Here is a 23,046-nt window from a genome sequence, read left to right on the forward strand (position 1 = left end):
CCATGCCTTTAATATTCAAAACAATGGCTGCGTGATCAGAGATGGTGATTGGTAGGATCTCAGTATCTTGAACGGCAGTGCATAAGGAATCGCTTACTAGGAAGAAATCAATTCTTGAGTACGAGGCATATGGGGGAGAGTAGAAGGTGAAAGCCTCTGTATCTGTATGCATATGTCTCCAAATATCTAGCAGATTGGTATCATTTATTAAGTCTTGTAAGGCGTACCATGCTCTAGTTTTTTTATATGCGCATTTTGATTTTCTGTCTATATTGGGATTCAAGACCAGATTAAAATCGCCTGCCACGATCAATTTTGAGGTAGATTCTTCTAATAGTGATTGAGTAATGTTATGAAAGAATTCTGGGCGATCCACGTTCGGACCATATACATTAAACAGGCACATGATCTCACCTGCAATGCAAATCCTGACTTTCACCCAGCGCCCATTCAAATCTGTAAAGGAGGAAATAATGGTTATATTATTATTCTTTCTGATTAGAGTGATAACACCACCTTTCCGATCCACAGCAGGAGAAAAATATGGAGACAAAAACCAGGGCAGGTGAACCTTGGCTGATGCAGTGGCGTCCAAGTGAGATTCCTGCAACATGATAATATCAGGTTTAAGACTGTCTAGATAAGTCAGTATTTTTTTTTTGTTTGATTTTGTTGTTGAGATCCTTTGTATTTAAAGATATGATTTTAAGAGACATAAATAAAAGAAGTACAATTCAAATGCATGAAAAATAGAACAAGTAGTACAAGTGGATAACGTACCAGACGTGCACACATCTTAAAGGAAAACCATACACATATTGGGAGGCATGACAATTGATTCTGAGACTCAGAAGTGATATTAACTTGTGATAGACACTCTGTACTAACCGAGGTGGTCCTAGAACCACCTTTACATAACAAAAGTGTGAGTGCAGCAGAGTGAGGCATGATGCCAGCACAAAACCCAATGCTCCCTCACTATATGCAGATTTTAATATGAAAAGGAAAAACAATTAAGTTCAGAGTAGAACGCAGACAGATAGTAAGCAGTGATCAATGGCAATAGAGAACATCATATTGCTGAGTTATCAGCATCAGTCAGGCAGAAACATACAATTAACTGATATTACAAGTAGACTAAATAAAATGTACTACTATTGTCATAGGCACTATCAGTCAATCAGTCAGACCTGATTTATTGGAGTTGGTGAGTGTTGCTCAATAAAGGTGGCCAGCTCTTCCGGATCAAGGAAATCTTTGGTGGTATTGTTCAGGGTGACTCTCATGCGGGCCGGGTAGAATATTCCAAATCTGGCATTCAAAGATTTGAGCTGCGGCCTGTAAGAAAGGAGCTGTTTACGCCGTCTAGCCGTTGTTTTACTCAGATCTGGAACAAACAAGATGGTGGAACCCTCGTGTTTAATCGGGGCTCTGATCTTTGCCCTCTGCATTATCTCTAAGACATGCTGGTATCTTAGAACTTTAAGCACCACAGGTCTAGGTCGTGTATCACCGGCCGCAAGGGAGGATGGTACCCTGTGGGCCCTTTCAATTTCAAATTCTCTGTGGAAGGTGAGATCCAGTAGTTGAGGTATTAAAGATTCAAGCTGTTTGATAAGACCGGTATCTCTCCCATTCTCCGGCAGCCCTAGAATTCGAACATTGCAGCGCCGGGATCTATCACTGCTGTCCTCCAGCTCTCTTTCTAACATTGTAATGCGTTTCATCTGTTTTCTGAGATCAACTCCCTGTTGCGTGGTTGTCTCCATCTTGGTCTCCAACGTGCACACGCGGGTCTGTAGTTGGGTAAAATCAGCCACCAGGTTCTTTATTTTTTCATTCATATCATCAGTACTGGCCTTTGTTTCTGTGACAAGCTCCTTCAATTCGCGGAGCTCCGCTAAGATTTCGGCGTTAGTATCGTTGGTGGAGTTAGGGAGCGGGGCCTTAGAGGGATAGAGCGGCTCAGGCTTATGCCTTTTACTCACTTTTTTTTCTGCCATTTCGGTGAAAAGACGGTTTGTGGCACTGTTTAGTCCTTTGTATGGACGTGGCTGCGCTCTGCATTGATTTTAGACCGCGTTCCGATATTGTTTTTCTCTGCTTTTAAGGAAAGCACGCGGGAGCCAGGATCTTATGCCGCCATTGCGCTCGGGCTCGAACACGCTCCCCATGTAGGTACAGTAGATTTTGGAGGGCTCATACATTTCTCCAGAAGTGTACTAAGTAGATTGGGATATAGGCCCGGTTCTCCGTCTCTACAGTCCACTGCACCGACCACTAGGCCATTCCAGGAACTTGCTTACTGCTCTAAAAGGATTGGCCATAACATCTGAATTTGTCATACAAACTGTTATGTACTGTTTCTTTCACATCTTTGGGTGTTAGGAGGAGATCAGTGACCACTAGGAGAGTAAGGGTGGGTCATGCCTTAATCCCTCCAGTGGTCATCCTGGTCAGTTTAAGGACCTTTTTGGCACTTATTTGCTATTGAAACAGGTCTAGCCTAAAATGTCCAATGTTTGCCCCGGATATTTTCTACAATGTTCCATTATTGCAGAAAAATTGCCAAAATTATAAGCCTGCCCTAGTCCGACCCAAACCATGCTCTGAACATACTCCCCTGAGATTTAGACACACTGCAGACAGACTGTATAGAAAAGCGTCTACAATATGGGTTTTGAAAATAGCAATGTTTTAGTGAGAAAAACTTCCAAATGCCACTTTATTGCATTTTAAAAAAATGATTTCTCTTTTGAAAATGCGCCCTTTACTCAGGACCGTCCTGAGCCGGAAATGTGCCCTGTGCAACACGCTCCCTAGAGCTCCTATCCTGCCCACTGTGTCGCAGCCGAGTAGGGAAAGCAAGAGACGCAGTTTTGGAGCCCCCCGACTCTCTTGTGCCTTGTGAGGCTGCATTGCCCACACACGCAGCTTGCTATGGCCCTGATTTACTGTACTAACAGGGGTCACTGTGGCACAGACTCCCATGCCACTGGTTGACTGGAGTTTAAAGTTGAACACCACCACATGTCACCCAGGAGAGGAATCAAGAAACCCAAAACCTGCTGTCTAGGAAAGAAATGGGATAAGCACCGTGAATGGCCACAGGATCTGAGTTTTATATAAGGCAGAGAAGACAAAATCCTGGAGAAGTGCCTGATGAGAGCCTTAGGGGAGTACAGAGGGGCAGCTTTCATCAAAGAAAAGCATGGATCATCTATATGAACAACACACTTATCTTTGACAGTTCTTTCTCCAAAGTCTTTGCTTTTCTTATTTGAGCACTTTGTGACTGAAGCAGCAGTTATACCAATTAATTTGTCCCCGCAGTTTCTTCTGAGATATTTTGAGCACACCAGATCAGCCAACATGGCACAGCTCACAGCCACTAGAGCCATCCCTGTGCAGCGGGGATGCCAAGCCTGTATCTAAGGAAATGCGGTTTTGCTGAAGTGTCTGTGAGGACCAGGTGCTTGAATGAACTGCTGAGAGGAAACACACAGGCGGTTGTGCTTAGTGAGAAGTGGATGGCAAGCAGCTGCCTCCAGCTCTCTCCACAAAGCGCACATGACACCACCGTCAAGAATCTCTCTTGCTCTCCCTCCCCCCCCAGTTACTTTACCAGAGAGAACAGTAGCTGTGTGCACCAGTGCCAGTTAGACCAGCCAGTGATTAAAGACACGCCGCTGAGTGATCTTTTTTTGTTTTCTTTTTCTTTCTTTTGGTCATTTGCTTGGTTTTGTTTTGTTTTTACATGGAACTAGCTAGCACTACCTGAAGTCGGCTAGAAAACCCAAGGAACATTTACTATGACACTTTTCTGGCCAAGAGGGAGTTTAAGCACTGAGCCAGGGGCACTAACCTCCAGCCCCTGCCATGGAGTGAAGCTGCAAGCTTAGGTAGGTACCTGTCTGCTGTTTTTACTGAACTCTGTCGCAAACTGAAAGGGGTCTGCATGTTATTTCTCATTTCCATTAACATGTTTTTCACTCCATCTTTTGCTGTAATTTTGTGTGTCAGATATCCTGTTGCTGGGTTACCATTACTGGAGCAAGAATGCTTAGCTAACTGCTGAAATGAACTGAGATTATAAGAAAGAGAGAGGGAAGAAGGGAAAAAAGAACGAGAGAGAAAAGTCTTTGTGGTTGTACTGCAAAACAATATATGTTACATTAGCAACATATGAGGAGACTTGGAGGAATGCAAGTGTTAGACTCGTAGCGGTGAAGTGCTTCAGAGTAGGACCATAGAGTATATTGGTCTGAAAGGTACCAAAAGGACTGGAGATAGCATCGTTGTTTTGGTGTACTGAGACCTGGGTTCAAATGCTAAGCTTGACATCTGCTCCGTGAGCTGGCCTAGTGCCAGGGGTTCCGCTGTGGCAGCATTCACTGCGCCTGGTGAGGCGGGATTTTCAGCAGTGATATCTAGTGGCTGGAACTAAGATGCATGAATAGGGCAACATATTTGCAAGAGAGTCATGGTCTGCATTCCCTGACCAGGAACTTCCACTGCGATGGCTGGCCTTAATGGGCCTGAATGTTATAAAATAGGAGATAAATTGATTATGGGTAGATGCAAATGAAGGTGCCTGGTCCCCCACAGACTAAGTCTGACTGAGCTGAAAGCTCAAAGAAGTAGGAGAAACCTACTGGGCCAAACGAAGACATAAGATGTTCTGAAAATTTATCAATGTGCATAAAACTGAGGGATATCTACTTATCACCACTGTGAAATACTTAGATGGAAAATACTAGATGTAAAGGAAGAGAAGACACGAATACAGCAACAGCTTATTTTAAAATGTCTACGTGCCGGCAGTTACTAGGAGGTATTGGTCCACAGCTTTGGAATCAGTTGCCATGTAAAATTTGAGATTTGCACTGTTATATCTCTTAGAAAGGCAGTTAAAAGTTATCTTTTTTTCCCTATATTTATCACATAAGTAATCTGGAATTATATGGGTTTTATCTATTGATGCTTTTTAAGAAATTTTGTATTTGATCTTGTCTTATTGTAATCCGTCTTGAGCTGATTGGTTAAGCAGAATATAGAAATGGCTAGATTAGATTAGAATGTAGTACAGCTCCCCAACATTGCTACACCTTCTTGCTTAGAGATGTAATGGATGGAAATCTGGGTTTGTGCTCCACTTTTGAGGTTATAAATATCCAGTGAATAGCATAGACATAGAATGGCAACTAAATTCATGCAGTGGCATAGCAAGGATGAGAGGTGCCCGGGGCGGTGGTGCTCCTCCCAGCCTCCTTCTCCGCCTTCCCCCCCCACCTCCACACACTCTTTCCCTGTCCCTTCCTGCCGCACGCGTGTCACTTCCTTTTCCCTATACCTCTGTAACATTCCTGGTGCGAGCAGCAACCCCCAAGTTGCTGTTGCACCAGTGTTGGCTCTTCCTATGATGTCATTTCCTAGGCATGGGTCCAGGAAGTGACATCAGAGAAAGAGCCAACACCGGTGCGACAGCAGGTTGGGGGATGCTGCTCATGCCAGGAATGTTACAGAAGTAAGGGAGAAAGGAAGCGTGCGGCAGTGTGGGTCGGGGAAGGAGCAGGGGGACAGAGGGAAGGAATGGTGCCTGTGCCCTCACCAAGATGGCAACTGGGGCAGCCCCCCATCCCCCGGCCCTCTCCCTTATTATGCCACTGAATTCATATAAACCATTTTGAGCTCCTGGGAAAACTGTAAAGATAATTGAATGAATAAATAAATAATATTGGGTAGAGCACGGCAAACTGCACTGTTTACACAAGAAGCCCTTTGCTTTTCTTCTAAAAGTTGTTTATTGTTTATGTTTATTGCCATGTATAGACCACTCTGCTTTAACATCAGTGCAGTTTACAAAAAATTATATAGGAAAAGAACACCATATTCATAAGTATAGGATAACAGAATTTAATTTAAGAACAAACTTATATACCGTAAATCTACAATTCTCTGCATTGAGAAAAAAAAATCCCTAAGGGTTTAGTAGTAGCTGTAACATTACAGTCCTCCATAAGCATCTATCGAAATGCTAAGCCAAAAAGGTAAAAAAAATAATAAATGAAGACTTCAAGACATTAGCTGTAACATTATAATCCTTCCTATGGCATCTATGAGAATGCTGAGCTAAAAGATAAGTTTTCAAAAGACTTTTTAAACTTACAGTAAGAGAGTTCACACCGTATTTCAATTGGAAGAGAATTCCACAATGGCAGAACAGAAGCAAAGAAGGGAAAATTGCGGGTGGATACTAACTTAACTAGATGAACTGAAGGCAGAGTCAGTTGATGGGCCCTGGATAAATGTAAGTTTAGATCTGGTCTGTACGGAACCGGACATTTTACCAAGTAAGCAGGTTGACCAGTAAGTAGTACCTTAAATACTAAAGTCAAAGCCTTATGCATTAACCAGAATTTCACATGGAACTCTTTAAGAAGAGGAGTCACATGATCACATCTATGGGCATTGGTTAGAATTCTAATAGCAGTGTTTTGCACTGTTTGTAATTTTTTGATAACTACTGATGGAAGCCCAATACAAGCCCAATACATTGCAATAATCTAGCGTGGAAGTGACCAAGGTGTAAATGAGACTCACAACAAGATTTATCGATATAAGAATGAATAGATCAAATTTGACACAGTGTGAAAAAACAGGAACTAATCACTGATTTCAGTGATTGTTGTGGATGAAATGGCAATGATGAATCTAATTGGACTCCTAAAGACTTCATAGTATTCAATAATTGAATAGGCTCAGAGCGCAAAAAGGGAGCAACAGATGGGGAATTAGGAGAGCCGGAAATCCACATCCAAGTAATTTTCTGCAGATTCAAAACTAATTTATTTTTATAGCTCATTCATCGATCATGTCAAGACATAATTGTATCGGGGCTAAATTAAGATTGGCTAGACTTTGAGGAAAAATTAACAAAATATCATCAGCATAAAAATAACTTTTAATTTGGTGTTCCTGAATCCTTAGAGCAAGAGGGCTCAGAAAAATATTAGATAGCAAAGGGGAAAGGACAGAACCGTAAGGTACTCCATATGGGAGGTTACAAAGAGATGAAAATGATACTTTAAATGTAATGACAGGAATGATTCAAACCAACTAAATACAGTACCAGAGATTCCAATGAATATCGCTCAATTTGACCAGAGAAATAGGCATTGCTACTCTACGGCACTGAATTAACTATTCACGTCTTCTTTGGAGCTGGTTAATCTTGCACATATCCAGGTGTGTGGTCTTCTGTTGGTGGCAACAGTAACTATGTTGTCATGAAGAGGAAACGTTGGACTCCTGCATTCTCTCAAGAGAGTCTTCCTTTCTTTTCTTCTGTTGAACCACAGGAAATGTGCTAGATGTTGATATCTGTCAATCACACCTTTATGGCCATGCCCAACTGTACCGCTCATGTCAGATTACTTAAACTATTTAGACACATTTATAAAAGTGGTTTGTGCAGGGTTGTTCTTCAGCTTTATGTGCGATTAACCAATTCATACACTTTTGTAAATGCAACAAAGAACTCAGCATTAGAGCTCAATGATGACCAAAGGTAGACCCAAGACTTTCAAGGAACATTTTTATAAATCTGCCATTAAAATGTGGGTATTTAATCAGGAATTTTCTAACCAATGGCTCGACACCTCGGTTCCTTGGGTACTGGTTAATTATGATCTATTTTTTAATGCTTATCCTATTGAAAGAATTGTAGTTCCTTTCTTATCTCTGTTTTACATTGTATTTTTTCTAGATTGTTCACGGCTTTGCTCTGCTACTTACAGTTAAAGGTGGTTTAAAAAGTCCTAAATAAATAAATTGGCTTTATTCAATGATGACTTTTTCCATAGACACAGAATAAGGTTCCATACTGCTATAGGTTGCACATGACTTGACTAGTATACTATGGCCAAGACAGAAAAATAAAATAAACAATTCAGTGCCTTAAAGTAGCAATGCCTACTTCTCTACTTTGACCAAATTGAGTGATATTCTGCCCAATTCTATCAACATTAGTAGGATAATCTCATATGTTTGAGATTATATTTAGAAGATCCAGTGTAACTACGCTTGCTATTGCTGATCTCTTTCTCCAGTGAATAGCTATACATTTACTCTATGCTACTGAATAAGAATCACTATTATGAGGGTGTGATGAGAGGGTTAAGGATATAACGGATGTATTGAGCAGAGAAAAAGTGAGGCCTAGCAGCTCATGTCCTTAATAGCACAAGAAAATAAAAACACTTGGCATTATAAATGAAAACAATTGACACAATGTGTGGCCTGTTCTATTTGGTATCAGTTGTGAACTAGGTCTGATTGGTGGGGATGAAGGGTGACATAGGTGGGAACGAGGCAGGACAGATGATGACACTGTTTTAGATTTTCTTTTCCTTTACTTAATCTGCTGATGATGATTGAGTAGTCTGAGTCCAAAGTAGAGGGGGGCGGGGCTCAGTCAGGCCCAACTATTGCTATGGCCTCAGAGCTATTCTTTGGGTTTTTGCCAGGTTCTAGTGACCTGGATTGGCCACTGTGAGATGAGCTACTGGAATTGATTGATCATTGGTCTGACCCAGTAAAGCTATTCTTATGTTCTTATATTGACTGATTTTATTTATTTAAATAATTATAATCAGTAAATCCACAATTCCAAGCGGGTAACAAAAATCTTACATACATAATAAGAACATACAAATTGCCGCTGCTGGGTCAGACCAGTGGTCCATCGTGCCCAGCAGTCCGCTCATATGGCACCCCTTTGGTCAAAGACCAGTGCCCTAACTGAGACTAGCCCTACCTGCATACGTTCCGGTTCAGCAGGAACTTGTCTAACTTTGTCTTGAATCCCTGGAGGGTGATATAAGCCACAAAAATACAAACAAATTCATAAAACAAACTCCTCCCCCTTAACAAAACACACATTGGGATGGTTTTTGTGGCCCAGCAGTTTTCCTCACTCCTTTCAGCTCCCAGATCAGCTGAAACCAGCTTTACTGGGCTACAGTGCTTGGAGCTTTCATTTGGAACAATCAAGAAATGTTTCTGATATAATTCCCAACCCAAGGTCCCCATTACACTGATAGTCCTTGACCAGAGGCCACAAGCCATAGTCCCCTGAAATGCCTGGTATACAAGGACACTATGTCTGGCCAATAGGTGTCAGAGGTGAGCAAAAGGTTGGATTACTTTTCCCCAGAAGCTCTGAACACTGCCCTTACTTTATCCTTACTGGACCAGGGAATAAAAGCTACACCCTGGGATTTTCTACAGGGTCTCTCGTACGAAGAGAGACTGAACAAATTGCAACTCTACACTCTCGAGGAACGTAGGGAGAGGGGAGACATGATCGAAACATTTAAGTACCTCACGGGACGTGTCGAAGTGGAAGATGATATTTTCTTTCTCAAGGGACCCTCGGCCACAAGAGGGCACCCGCTCAAACTCAGGGGCGGAAAATTTCATGGCGACACCAGAAAGTATTTCTTCACAGAGAGAGTGGTTGATCATTGGAACAAGCTTCCAGTGCAGGTGATCGAGGCAGACAGCGTGCCAGACTAAGAATAAATGGGATACCCATGTGGGATCCCTACGAGGGTCAAGATAAGGAAATTGGGTCATTAGGGCATAGACAGGGGGTGGGTAAGCAGAGTGGGCAGACTTGATGGGCTGTAGCCCTTTTCTGCCGTCATCTTCTATGTTTCTATGTTTCTATGGAAATGAACAGTGCTGCAACTGAGTCGCCAGACCAGCCACACTTTTCAATTACATCATCAATAAAACTAATACCAAAGAAAAGAAAATAATTCAGAACAAAGAAGTACCAAAAAAGCAACCTCTGAGAGCAAGGAAAAATCTTTTATTGTAGCTTATTTTTATAAATTTCCATTACAAAGCCAAGTAAATCCAAGTAACACAATTGTCCAATCAATGCATATTGTTCAAGGAAACAAACCAATATTTTAAAGTCCACATCATGGAAAGAGAAGAAGCACAAACCAAAGCATAAAACAATTAAAAAAAAAACAAAGCCATAAAAAACTTAAATTCAATATATCTCTCTATGGAGCACTTTTACTAAGCAGCATTAAGCAGCAATACTGCTTACCACCTCTTAAAAATGCTGCTAGCAGGCCATGATCAGGAACCACAAACTAACTGCAGGATTAGTACATGCAAATTTATTTTTTAGCATGGGGGCATGTTTGGGCATAAATTGGTTAACATGTGGACACTGGCGTACGCTGGCTGATTAGTGCAGGATTAATATGGGAGCTCTTACCGCCTACAAAATAGGTGACGGTAAGGGCTCACACGCTAATGGCCACATGTAAATTTTAAAATTAGTACATGGCCATTATAGGAAACGTCAAATTGGGGCCATTTTAGAAACATGCTAAACGGTGGCCTAGGCCCCAAAATGTCTCCATCATAAAGAAAATCAATTTTCTTTGCATGGCCTTATTTGTCTTTTAAGAAATTTTCCAACTGTAGCAGCTCAAAGAAAACAGTTCCCTGATGGGTAATCTAGCACTTATAAGGAAGATCAAGAAAGAAAGTCATCCCAACTGTTATCACTTTGGGCTTTAATATTTTTCCTACATTCCTACAAAGCTGTGGTAGTGGATGCTGCTGTGGTAATCGCTCCGATGTCCAAAGGAATTTAATGGGCCTCAGAGTGATAAAAGGGCCCCAACGTGAATATATTGAAATTGCTTTTCATTGAAAAAGGATATTGCTTTCTGTGGACAGAAGATCAACATATTTTTTGATGTGTCTAGATCAGGGGTAGGCAATTTCGGTCCTCGAGAGCCACAGGCAGGTCAGGTTTTCAGGATATCCGCAATAAATATGCATGAAATAGATTTGCAACTCAAGGAGGCAGTACATGCAAATCCATCTCATACATATTCATTGTAGGTATCCTGAAAACCTGACCTGCCTGTGGCTCTCGAGGACCAGAATTGCCTACCCCTGATCTAGACACATTGATCTTCTGTCCACAGAAAGCAATATCCTTTTTCAAAGAAAAGCAATTTCAATATATTCATGTTGGGGCTCTTTTATCACTCTGATGCCCATTAAATTCCTTTGGACATCGGAGCGATTACCACAGCAGCAGCCACTACCACAGCTTTGTAAAAGGAGCCCATAATCACTGGCATAGCAAGGGTGGGAGGCACCCGGGGTGGTAGACCCCCCCTTGCCCTCTTCTCCGCCCCTGCTCCTCCCCCCACCACATGCACGCCCCTTCCTTGTACCTGTTTAGTTTCCCTTGTGCGAGCAGCATCTCCAACTTCCTGCCTGCGCCGGCTCTCCCTCTGATGTCACTTTCTAGTCATGGGACCCGGAAGTGACATCAGAGAGGCATGCTGGCAAAGAGCTAGAGGTACGGTGAGTGGTATTGAAGGAGTGGGGGAGGAGTGAGAAGGCAACTAATAAATTGTATATGAATAAATGGATTTATAATATGTATTAATACATCTACTTCAAAAACAATATCACTGATTTCCTTATTGAGTATTTAAGTGAAATACTCAATAAGGAAATCAGTGATATTGGTTTTGAAGTAGATGTATTAACACATATTATAAATCCATTTATTCATATACAGTTTATTAGTTGCTATAATGACTAAAATCAGTTCAAGACTTTATTTAAATCGATTGATTGTTATTGAATAATATTTTCCCCCCCCTTTTTTTTTTTGTTATAACTCTTTCGATATAAGGGGTTGATATATTTTTAAGACTTTATTGTGTAATATCTGCATGGAGGAGTGAGAAGGAGCAGGGAGGCAGAGAGGAGGAGAAGTGCCAGCACCCCCCACCAAGATGGTACCTAGGGCGGTCCGCCCCTCCCCTACTATGCCACTGCCCATAATTAGCATGTGCTGAATGTTAAGAAGCCCATAGGTATTAATGAACTTCTTAGCTTTTAAAGTGCATTAATTCTATTAGCGTGCACTAAGCTTTAGTCAAAGATCCCCTTTATCAGATTCTTTAACACAATCAAGGTGGCCCTAGAAGATACAGTATATCATCATGGGATGATTCCAAAAAAAAGCTGTTAAATCAGAGTCTTATCACATGAGTAGAAGATATAGCAATGGGAATTCAACCACACAAGGATCTGGGATACTTCCAAGATCTGCTTCAAGGCTAGTTCAACCTTATTGTTACTCTAGAGAGAAGTGTTTGGGTTGTTTTTTTTTTTGTTTTTACCTTTTACGCAGCCTTCAGGAGAAACATGGCTACGTCAGGCACATGTGATTGTTTGAATTAAAGCCCTTGCCCTTACATTATATTTTTGTTGGTCTGCTGTTTGATCTGCCATTCCTTGATAATCCCAGGCACCTGGCATATTAGTGGCACCAAAGGGATAAAATGTTCCCCTTTGGTTACGCCCCTTCAGTCGCAGACCCACACTTGTTCCACAGAGAGACTACCTAGTATTTATATAGGAGAGATGGTGCCTCCAAATGGCATTAGAGGGGATGGAGATAACTCCCTAGCAGACCCAGTCCTATTCCAGCTATGCCATCAGTCTCTGGCTTACACCCCAACTACCTCCATAAACATAGTGCCATCTCCCAGGATCCATGCTGGTTACTACCTTCTCTCTTCAAGGAAAGATAATTTGATGGGCCATTATTAAGACAGAATTAGTGAAATCCACTGCTTATTCCTAGGGTAAGCGGTATAAAATCTGTCACCTGGGTTGGCCACTGTTGGAAACAGGATACTGGGCTTGATGAACCTTCAGTCTGGAAACTCTTATCTCTGAGAGGCCCTATTGCCTTAAAGTAGGAGATACAGATGGAAAGGAAAATAAATGTCTATGAAATGTAATAAAAATGTATAGCATGAAAAAACAGCAAGAGACTGATGAATTGTCTTTTAAAATTTAGTGAAGAGAAGAAAAATATTTTAAATTGTATAGAAACCGAGAAAATATTGGCAGTTGAAGACCATCTGGCCTATCCAGTCCACCCATCCATACTATGTACTATCACTTCCTCTCCTTTAGAGATCATCTGTGCTTGTCGTATGCTTTCATGAATTCAGTCTTGATCTCCACCCCTCCACACATCCACCACCCTTTTTAAAAAAAAAGTGTTTCCTTTGTTTATTCCTGAGTCTATCCCTTTTTATCTTCATTTTATGCCCCCTCATTCCAGAGCTTCCGTTCATTTGAAAGAGACTTGTCTCCTGTGCTTTTACGGCATGGAAGAATTTAAATGCCTCTATCATATCTTCTCTTTGTCGCTTTTCTTCCAAAGTATGCATATTGAAATTGTTAAGTTTGTCCCCATATTATTTCTAATGAATACCACTGACCCTCTGGACCAACTCCATCCCATTTATATCATTTTAATGGTGTGGTCTCCAGAATTCTACATGATACTCTAGATGAGGTCTTACCATATTCTTATGCAGGGACATCATCCTTTTTCCTTCTGATCATTCCTCTTCCTATGCACAAAAGCATCCTTCTGGCTTTTTTCTTGTTGCTTTTTCTACCTGTTTGGCCACCTTAAGATCAGTGGCATAGTAGGGAGGGGGCGGTCCATCCCAGGCATGGTCTTCCTAAGGGCGTGGCACCCCTCCTCTTCTCCTTGCCGTGTGCGTGCACCCCTTGCCTTCCCGCGTTGCCCACATCAGCATCAGCACTCTCTCTGATGTCACTTCCGGAATACGAGTTCAGGAAGTGACATCAGAGGGCGAGCCGACACCAACATGGGCATGCTGCTCATGCCAGAGAAGTTAAAAAGTTACAGGGAAAGTGAAGGGGGCAGGGCATGCACGGCAGGGAGGGGTGGAGGGACACCACTGCTTACCCTTACTACACCACTGCTTAAGATCATTAGATAAATCACTCCCAAACCTTGCTCTTCTTCCATCTACCATTCATTCTGTATACTGTACTGCTTTCTCAACCCTGTGTCTGCCACTTTTGTACTTCCTTCTATCACTAACATATCTAAAAAAAATGTTTTGTATACCCATGCTCCCATTTTACCCTATTGACTGACTACATTCGGCTCCTCTGTGGATGAAGTGGTGTGGTAGCCATGTTAGTCCCTTTTAAAGGTAAAAAATAGAAACAAAAAAACAACAAAGATGATGCCTTTTTTAAAATTAGTCTTAGGTCCTTTTTTACTAAGCCATGGTAGAAGTATCTATCACAGCCCAGAGCACTAAATATTCTGATGCTGCTCCGACGCTCATAGGAATTCTATGTGCGTGAGAACATGTAGCGCTTCAAGCTACAGTAGAAACTTCTACCGCAGCTTAGTAAAAAGAGAGGTTAGTCCAATAAAAATAATATCATCTTATTTTCATTTCTTTTATTTGTTTTATTTCTATTTATAATCTTCTATGGAACTTGACATATTTTATATTGTATGTAGCACATGCGCACCAGATATAAGGATATTGAACACTCTAGGTAAACTTTCAGTCTTAGGTTCCCTTCAGTCTGTGTATATATGATAATGACAAGAGAGTGAGGGTAGGAGGTAAAACTACAAATTTTCAATAGGATGGGGGGAAGGGAAATAACATGGTGTCTGTCAAGATCCAGCCTAAAAGATTAAAGGAAGGTCTTCAATTCAGAATTAAATCAATCTATGGATGTCTGGAGTTGGAGCGATACAGGGAAGGAATTCCAAAGCTGAGGTCCGTGAACTGAGAAAATTCCATGTCGAATATGATCGTGGATTGTTTCGCGATCTGTAGTAATCATAAGCTGAGTCTGGTGGATTGATCTATGAGATCTGGATGGGACATAAGGTATGAGTAAATGTGTTAGATAGGGTGGCTCTCCTGAGCTAAGTACTTTATGAATTATTAAAAATGTTTTATAAGTGATATGATGAATGATGGGAAGCCAATGAGCTTTTTTTTTTTTAGAAGAGGAGTAATATGATCGAATTTCTGAGCATTATGGATTAATTGAATGGCCATATTTTGATTCATTTGTAACCTACGGAGATCTTTTTGCCTAATGCCTGCATAAAGAGAATTACAGTAGTCAAGTTGTTTTATAACTAATGAGTGGAGTAAAATGTTTAATGCTGAAGGATAAAGTAAAGAGCAGATCAAACATATCATACGTAATTTGAAGAAAGAATGTTGCACTACTTGAGCGATTTGAGAACTGAATGTCAACTGTGAGTCTAATGTTACACATAAGATGCAGTCTTAAGTAGCTGAAGGGATGGGAACTTCATGAAGGAGAGGGCAGGTAAACATGATGGACTTCGATTTATTTGGGTTTAATTTGAGTTTGTGTCGGGTTAGCCAAGTTGTGATGTGAGTGTGTTTATTATTAGTCTTAGTAATTTCATGGGAAGAACAGGTGTCCAGTGCATAGAGAACTTGGATATTATCCACGTAAACAAACATATTGAGTCCAAGTGTTTGTGCCGTTAGCAATGGTGACAAGAATAGATTTAATAAGAGAGGTACCTTGGGGTACACCTAAATCAGGTTTGAAATGCCTGGAAGAGGAATTGAAAGTCTTGATAGTATAAGACCAGTCTGTAAGATAGGAAGTAAACCAGTCTAGAGAAGTGTTTGTGCGAACTATTTGACATAGACGATTAAGGAGAAGAGAATGATCAATAATTTCAGTCTTCTAGGCCCCCCCCCACCTCTTCCACCCCCCAAGATTTTAAAAATTAAACTTAACTCTAATATCATCCTTCTCAAAATTATCCTGTAATGTAAACACATACATTGGACACCTCACTTTTTAATATTACATTAGAGATTTCTATTCCGCAATTACCTTGTGGTTCAAGGCGGATATTAAAGTTAAAAACATACATTGATGGTTCTCTGAATTTGTGTGTCTGTCAGAATCTATTATGGTTTGACTATACTATAGCTGCTTCTTGCCCCACCCCCGGAGATTCCACCTTAGGCAGCTGCCTGGTTTGCTTGATGGTTAAGCTGGCCCTGATCAGATATATTCCAGAAGAGCGTGAATGCTTCTGATTTGAGCCTTACTGGTAGTATCCCTCACAGCATTGTGAATGTGATGTGTAAAGAATGTTCAAGTCTGCTTGAGGGTAATTTTATAAACATTTTTCTACAAATATGCTCCTTACCAAATTACTCCATGCGTACAAGTACACACATTTAATGTGGGCGTGTCCTGGGTGGTTTGGTTAGAGCATGAGCAATTGAGTAGAGTCTTCATTTAGGTGTGTACTTTACAAAATACATGTATACCTCCTCCTGAATAGGGGACGATGTATGGGAGTTCACTTTGCCCATGATTTCTGCAGGAGTTTTGCTAGTATTTTATAAACATATACATAGAGAATAGGCATTTCGAGTGCTCGTTATTCTGTCTACACAAAGGTCCCTTTACTAAAAGATTGGTGCATGTATGCAAGGAGGCATAGCCCCTGATGAAATCAGGTGTGAAACGGTTGTGCAGCCATCGGGCATGAAAGATAAGTGCCTTCCTTTCATAGCACCATAAGCACTTTAAATTTATACTGGTATTGAGCCTGTGAAAAATTAAAGAAAAGTTTGGGGCATACGTCATTTGACCAAGACCAATGATGAATACACTACCCCAGTAAGGGCATGAAAAATATTCAAGTAGTGCCTTGGGTATTTGAGGTCTGGTAGTTCAATATCACTTGATATCAATTTGGTCTCTATATATATGATTATTAGTGTTTTGAACAAATTTGAATTTTTCTTCGTTTGGAGTAGTATTTTATAAAAACACATAGGTACGTACAGCATGTCTCTTTATGAAATAGACTACAAATAAGCAATTTTATGGGGAGGCACGATGGCGACAGCAGAGCGTGTGAGTGCAGGCTCCAGCTTCAGCGGTACAATTTCTTTGTAAAAGTTGTTCCTACTTACTTTTCTGATGCCTAAAAGAAGAGGGAGGCAGAGGATTAACCCTCCACTCCTATCTGCAACATCTACACCATTCCAGACTAATTAATCCTTTACAGTCCCTTCAGTGATTTTGGGCGCTTCTGCTGCTGAGCCGCAGGAAAGGCTCAGCTTGGACGGCAAAACTTTGTTGAGCCCATTGGGGCCTGACCCTCCCCTAGCTCCCGGAGAGGTGGCTGGGACACACCTTCATGTAGAGGGCTCTCGGGAATTGCCAAGGAATTGTCATTGACCGCAAACCCGGAAGGGGAAGCCTTGATGCTTTCGGCATCATTGCAATCTAGCTGGGGAGGTGCACTGAGGAGGAGCGGTGGTGAGTCCGGAGGAGACACGAGCCTAGATGGAAACCAACAAGAGCCGTCCTACTTACCCGAGCTCAAGCCGCTCAAACCCTCCAGTGGTTACACTGGATTCTCTTTGGGCAGCAATTGAAAATCTTCATTTGGCATGTACTGACTTCATATCATTAACTCTAAACATTCCAACAAAAATGACACAACTTGAGACTGAGGTTCAAAAACACATTGAGAAAATGGGGAAAATTGAGAAATCTATCTCTAAGATGAAAAGCGTAATGAAACAACAAGTTATGGACAAAGCTTTGTGTCTAAGAAAAACTGAAAATTTGGAAAATCAAAATAGGAGTTTGAACTTAAGGTTGTTGAATTTTCCTGTTCCTAAATTCATAACTCCAAGAGACGTTTTTAAAAGTTTCTTGACAACTTATTTGAAGATTCCTGAATCTAAGGGCTCCTTTTACTAAGCTGCGGTAGCGTTTTTAGCACACGCTGCAGATTAGCGCGTGCTGCCCCCCACGCTATGCATAAAAACTAATGCCAGCTCAAAGGTGGCGTTAGTGTCTAGCGCGCACGGCATTGCAGCGCGTTGTAAGCGCACGCTAAAACCGCTAACGCAGCTTAGTAAAAGGAGCCCATAGTATCTCATATGTTTCTTCTTTGGATAGATATGCTCTAGAATTGAAGTAACATTTTGTGAAATCACCTTCTATGGCTGACTTGTGAACACTGGTGAGATCGTGAGCACAACACTATTACTCTGTGAAGATTCAAGCAAGGTCATATTAGCCCTGAAGAAACGGCTTAGTGCTGTGAAACGTTGGCTTTTTAACAGACTGCTTTAAACACTCACAGTGGTTTCAGTTGCAAAATATCTCAGTCCTCAATTATTTTAAACCTCAACAGCGAGTTGTCACTCTATGGAAGTTTTTTAGCCAATGATGTGGAGATGGTGGTTTGAGCTTGAGCTCTGCAAAAAAACCTGAGGCTTTTTCTTCCATTTGAGCAGACTCTCAGCTATCTTTAAGTGGAGGTTTGTGTTGTTGTTTTTTTGCACTACTTGACTTGTAAAGCAGCATAAAAGAATAGCTGCTTGCATATGGAGCTAAAACAGAGAGACTTCCAGAGACTGGAAACTAATAATAACTTTATTCTTTTATACCACCATAACCAAAAGTTCTATGCCGTTTATACTAAAAAGAGCTGGACAATCAGCGAAATACAATAATACAGTAAAAAATACAAATATTTGTAAAATAGAATTTCATTTATAAAACTCACTAAGTAACAGTGGCGTAACAAGGGGGAGGCGGGGGGGCGGTCTGCCCTGGGTGCAAGCCCCAAGAGGGTGCACAACTGGCCACCCACCAGGGAATAGGCTGCCGTCGGGGAATAGGCTGCCACTGCCGCCATCAGGAACAAGCCGGCACCGAGTTCTCTCTCCCTGCTTTTCTTCCCCGCGGGGCCGACCAACTCTCATCACCCGATGTCAATTCTGACGTCGGAGAGGACATTCTGGGCCAGCCAATCGCTGCCTGGCTGGCCCGGAACGTCCTCTACGACGTTAGAATTGACGTCGGGCGGTGAAAGTTGGTCAGCCCAATGGGGAAGAAAAGCAGGGAGGGAGAACTCGGCGCCGGCCTGTTCCCGATGGCGGCAGTGGCAGCCTTTCCCCGGCGGAGGTGGCAGCAACATGTTTCCCAATGTCGGTGGCATGGGGGAGGGCAGGGAGAAAGAAAGAAAGGGGGCAGGGTGAAACAAAGAAAGAAAGAAAAAAATGGGGCATGGAGAGAGAGAAAGACAGACAGAGAAAGAAAGGGGGCATGGAGAGAGAAAGAAAGAAGGGGGCAGGGTGAAAGAAAGAAATGGGGAATGGAGAGACAGAGAAAGACAGACATACAGAAAGAAAGGGGGCATGGAGAGAGAAAAAAAGAAGGGGCAGGATGAAGCAAAGAAAAAGTTGGAGGAGGGAAAGAGGTCTGGAGGAGAGGAAGCATACAGGAGGCTCAAAGAAGGGAAGAAATATTGGATGCACAGTCAGAAGAATAAAGTGCAACCAGAGACTGATGAAATTACCAAACAAAGGTAGGAAAAATGATTTTATTTTCAATTTAGTGATCAAAATGTATCTGTTTTGAGAATTTATATATGTTATCTATATTTTGCACTATGGCCCCTTTTACTAAACCGCAATAGCGGTTTTTAGCGCAGGGAGCCTATGAGCGTCGAGAGCAGTGTGGGGCATTCAGCGCAGCTCCCTGTGCTAAAAACCACTATCGCGGTTTAGTAAAAAGGGAGGGGGTATATTTGTCTATTTTTGTATAGTTGTTACTGAGGTGACATTGCATAAAGTCTGCCTTGTCCTCTTTGAAAACCCGCGGAATATAAATGATAATTAGCATTTTCTCTGTGTACAGTGTGCTTTGTGTTTTTAAAATTTTATTGTTGGTAGATCATTTTGACTTGGCCACAAAGGTAAGGGGGAGGGAGGGGAGCTGCTGAAAGACATCTAGTAATCCTTGCAGGCTTGACTGTGCAGGAATTATTTTTGTAAAATCATGTTTTGTTATGTGACTGGCATTATTTAGACTTTAATTTCTATGAATGAATAGAGTGAAAATGATATAAAATTACTTGCTTGTTTTTATGTGCGTGCGCTGAAGGAAAGTGGAGAGAGAGTGGGCTGAGAACGCTGAAGGGAAATGGGGAAGAGAGAGTGGGGAGAAGACGCTGATTTATAAATTGACAATTGTACAGAATATTGTTTCTTTTTATACTTTAATATAATAAGTTCAATATAAAACAATTCAAGGCTTGTGTGGATGGAATCAGGTGGTTTGCGAGGATGGGGACCGAGCATACGGGGATTAGTCCAATAAAATGGTATTTTCTTATTTCTCGTTATTTGTTTTATTTTTATTTGTTAATTTGTAAAGTGGTGATTGTTATGTATCAGTTTTTTCAAATTTACATCTACTGTCTATATTTTGCACAGTGTTAGAGGACATGTGTTACTGTTTTTGTAGTGTTGTGGTGTTGCATTGTATGCAGAGTCTGTTTTCTTGGCGGTTCAGTTTAACTTTTGTCTACATATTTCTATTTTTAGTTTGTGATTATTCCATATTGGGCGAGGGTGTATCTCTGTTCTGTTTTAGAGGTCTGCACGGGAACGGGGATCGTGGGAATCCCCCCCTAGCCCACAGGACTCCCACGGGGACCCCCCTCTAGCCAACGGGACTCCCTCTTTGGAAGCAGGGTTCATCCATATAATATAATGGACACGTCAGCCTTAGTAAAAGAGGGGGGTTTATAAGTTAATTACCTGAACAGAAAACAAAAAAAGGGTTCCATCAAAGAGATTCCACAAGGAAAACAGCAGCGCAAACACAAAAGAAACTGTGGAATTGATGATCCTGACAGAAATAATTGCTGCTTTTTATGGGGACGGGCGGAGATGGGGGTAATTCTTTGTGGGGATGGGTGGGGACGGAGAGGATGCTGGCGGTGACGGGTGGGGACGGAGAGGATCCTGGCGGGGACAGGCGGGGATGGGTGGGATTTCTGTCCCCATGCAACTCTCTATTCTGTGTGTATGAAAAGAACATAGTTTTCAGTTCGCATTGACTGCAGGATCAATTGACTGTGCGGGATCTGGCTTGTTTAGTTTTACAATGTATGTGTTGGTGTTCTAGTGCTCACTGCAGTGTTTAAGATGCTGCCTTTTCCTAGGTACACTCTTGTTGTGCGATATGTGGATTGTTACTAAAAATCATATTTTTATATAGATGGGGGGGTGTCAAAAAATGATGGACCCCGGGTGTCACATATGCTAGGTACGCCACTGCTAAGTAATAAACTTATCGAACAAAGTGGTCTTAATTAATTTCTGAAAATTGTAATAGGATAACATAGCTTGCTGAATACATTTACCTAACCAAGATTGTTGCCTACCAGCTTGAAATGCTAGGGTCCTATCTAAGGTCTTATATCTACACCCACTAATTTTTGAATAAGCAAATAAGTAGAAGTTTCTAGTTTCTCTTGATGGTCTAAGCAACACAAAATGAGCAAAAAGGTAAGCTGGAGACAATCCCGATATCAGCTTAAAGCAGATACAGGAAAATTTGAATAATACTCTTGCCTCTAAAGGCAGCCAATGAAGTAAACGATAATATGGACTAATATGGTCATTTTTTTTTAAACCAAAAATCAATCAAACAGCTGTATTCTGAATTATCCTTAATTTCCTTAGAATTTTTTTGTTGGCTCCTAAATAGATGATGTTACAATAGTCTAAAATAGATAAAACTAATGCCTGCACCAATAGTCTGAACGATAAAGGATCAAAATATTTTTTTATGGTTCTTAATTTCCACAATGTAAAAAGCATTTTTTTACCACTAAGTTCATGTGTTCTGCTAGTGTTAAAAGTCGGTCTAGCGTGACTCCCAGAATTTTGATAGATTTAATAATCGGCTAGTCATGACCATTAAGATGAAGCAATGAGTTTGGTTTTTTGTCATTGGGACTAGCCAAGAAAAGTTTGGTCTTTTCCGTATTGAGTTTCAGTTTGAAATTAATTGTCCACTGTTCTATCTGAGTCATAATAGAAAATTTCTGGTTTAAAATCTCATACTGAAGATTCTGTGAAGAGTGTCTGATCAGTGTGGACATGGAACAATGAGCACAAGCGAACCCCCTCAGCACGCTGTGAGGGTAACATGAGGATTCCCAGGAAATGTTCTCTAGCAAATGAGTCAGAAGGTCACTTCCTTTGAGAAACAGCATGCTTGAAAATTTCATAGCTGTACTCTGAGCAGGATATCTAACACTGGAGTAAAATACATATCAATGATTTTACTATTGAACTGCAAACATTGATCCTGAAGCTCTAATTCAAAGCCATTAACAGAAGAAGGTTTATTCTGGAGAAAGAGCAGCATGCTTGGATATCCTTGAGAACCTTATCTAGAAAAGGAATGAAATCAGATACCTCTGAAATGGAATTCTGAACTTTACCCACTTGACTAGCATTGGAAGATCTCAAACTGTGTCCACTGGTATATTCCCTGTGTAGAAACTCAATAAATATTTTGTGCGTAAAGAAAAGCCAGAGCAGATGGAGCAACAACTTTGGAGTTCTCCAAAAGTTATGTCTGCAAGGGGGTGCTGAAAAGTTCTCAGCCCAACCAACCAACTTCCTAAATTCTGAGCATTATTTTGCCACTGTAGCTGAAGAGAGTGTTATCTTATTTTGTTAAGTGTCAATTTACAAAAATGAAATTCTATGTTTTGCCATCGTTTCGGTTCATTGATTGAACCATGCCCACGTCATTTTCTTCTTGGTTGGGCTGAGGACTTTTCAACACCCCCCTCGTAGTACTGGATCTAGCTATCAGTACTGTCACTCTTCCTTTGGGTACTTTTACCCACAGTTCCCTATACCATCTGATCAATCACTTTTTAAAGAATCTATTCTGTCCACACATTGTATATTCTTTGCATTTATACTATACTGCCACCTTGTGACATGTTTCAATTAAGGGAAAGGGATTGAGATTTGTGTACTGCCTTTCTGTAGTTATACAACCACACTCTACTACTACTACTGCTACTACTATCATCTAGATTTATACTTTCTAGAGTGCCGAAAGGCTTGTGCAGTGCTGTACATTTAAATATTCAATAGACGGTCATTACTCAGAAGAGCTTACAATCTAATTTGGACAGACAGGACATCTCAGGGCCGGGGAGTTTCTGACCGAAGGAATAGATATCTGGAAATAGATATCTGACAGTCA

General features: G+C 41.2%; 1 protein-coding gene across 1 annotated transcript in view; it reads left to right on the forward strand.

The window, feature by feature from the left end:
* Window positions 1–3,663: 3,663 nt before the first annotated feature.
* The window catches only part of RIPOR2 (RHO family interacting cell polarization regulator 2), a 183,813-nt gene continuing 164,430 nt past the window's right edge, over window positions 3,664–23,046 (forward strand). The window contains exon 1 of the mRNA XM_033934958.1: window positions 3,664–3,902. The gene's annotated coding sequence lies outside the window, so the exon portion shown is untranslated. The remainder of the gene's footprint in view (window positions 3,903–23,046) is intronic.

Source organism: Geotrypetes seraphini, chromosome 2 (assembly GCF_902459505.1).
Source record: "Geotrypetes seraphini chromosome 2, aGeoSer1.1, whole genome shotgun sequence".
Taxonomy (NCBI): Eukaryota; Metazoa; Chordata; class Amphibia; order Gymnophiona; family Dermophiidae; genus Geotrypetes; species Geotrypetes seraphini.